At 40.3% G+C, this 1,802-nt stretch overlaps 1 pseudogene; it reads right to left on the bottom strand.

Annotated features, from left to right (window-relative positions):
• Window positions 1–721: 721 nt before the first annotated feature.
• Window positions 722–1,466, bottom strand: LOC131402851 (small ribosomal subunit protein eS6-like; annotated as a pseudogene).
• Window positions 1,467–1,802: the final 336 nt, after the last annotated feature.

Here is a 1,802-nt window from a genome sequence, read left to right on the forward strand (position 1 = left end):
GCAGAGTTATTTAGGGAACTGCTATAAATGCCCTCTTGACTTTTCAAATTTGAAATAATTTCAGAATTACAGAAAAGTTGCAAAAATAGTAGTTTCCATATACCTTTCATCCAGCATCCTCTAATGTTAACATTTTACATACCACAGTACAGTTATCAAAATCAGGAAATTAATATTGGTACAATACTAGTGACTAAACTACAGACTTGAAACATTTTTCCACTAAGGTCCATTTTCTGATGCAGGATGTAATCCAGGATCCCACAATCTGAAATAGTTCCTTGGTCTTTCTCTCTCTTTCGTGACCTTGACACTTTGGCAGAGATACTGGTAGAGTTATTTTGTCGCATATCCCTCGATTTGGGTTTGTCTGATGCTTTCTCATGTTTAGATGAAGGTTATGCATTTTTGGCAAGAACACCACAGAAATGGCATTGTGCCCTTCTCAGAGCATAAAGTCAGGAGACATGGTGGTCTCTGCCAAGTTTCTCCATGTAATTATTCCCCTTCCCTTGTCATTAATAAATATCTTAGGGGAAATACTGAGACTATACAAATATCCTGCTTCTCCTCAAACTTTTACCCACTAATTTTAGCATCCTTCAATATATTTTGCCTCTGATAATTATCACTATGGTGTTTGTCTAATGAAGATTTTCTTTCTTCTTCTTCTTTTTTTTTTTTTTGGATATCTGATCTTATTTGTTACTCTTAGAAAATTTCATTTTTGACTGGACTCAGACTTAGAGGTAGAAGCTTTCGGGACAGCCCCTGTCTCTTGGCAATCTGTTCCTGGTGTTTTTCTTTGGCCTCCTTCACTCTCTTGGCCAAAAGTTCAGCATATTCTGCAGCCTCTTCCTTGTTTTTCTTAGTACACTGTTTCTTCAGAGCAATAGGCCGCCGTTTGTGTTGCAGGACACGTGGAGGAACAAGATGCTGAATCTTGGGTGCTTTGGTCCTAGGTTCTTACCTTTTTTGTCTAGGGGCTTTCTCACAACATTCTAGCGGACATCATCCTCTTTAGAGAGATTGAAAAGTTTGCAGATTCTGCTAGCTCTTTTGAGCCCCACACGACGAGTCACAGTAGTATCAGCGAGTCCAGAAATATCCTTCTCCCCTTTTTTCACAATGAACAAGTTGAGAACACTCAGATTGGCAACCACAATGCAACCCCCAACAGATTTGTGCTTTCTTTCTCCAGTCCTCCTCCGTCTGTAACAGGAATGCCCCTCACTCAATAGCAGGCAGACACGGCCATGGGTCAAGACACCCTGCTTGATGGGTAAACCCTGCTTGTCATTCCCACCACTGATTCGGACCACATAACCCTTCCACTCTTCACCCAGAGCGTCAGCAGCAACTTCTGTGGCCATACGCTTCTCACAAAATGTACAAAGTTGGCATTCATCGTCCACTTCCATGAGTTTCTGGCAGCCAGTGACCGGGAAAGAGATGTTCAGCTTCATCCTGAAGCAGCCGACTACCTCCGAGGCACCACAAAAAAAGAGGCTAATGAAGACTTTCAATTTTCCTCATTCCTCTATATATATTAGTTGGAATTTTTCTCTAAGGAGAAGCTATCCCTTCTCTCTCAATTATTTATTCATTCATTTGTGCCCTTCATTTTTGCTTGTGTGTTCCCTCTGTTTCCCTTCTTTGCCAGGCCAGTAGGAATTTAGCAAAGCAATAGATAAAAACAAATATCATTTAAAAAGACAACTCCCAAAGTATTTTCAAATTTTTTGCACTATCCTGTCTAACCAGATGGACTAGTCAAACAACAAAAAACTTAGATTAAGATC

The sequence above is a fragment of the Diceros bicornis genome, unplaced genomic scaffold (genome assembly GCF_020826845.1).
Source record: "Diceros bicornis minor isolate mBicDic1 unplaced genomic scaffold, mDicBic1.mat.cur scaffold_315_ctg1, whole genome shotgun sequence".
NCBI lineage: Eukaryota > Metazoa > Chordata > Mammalia > Perissodactyla > Rhinocerotidae > Diceros > Diceros bicornis.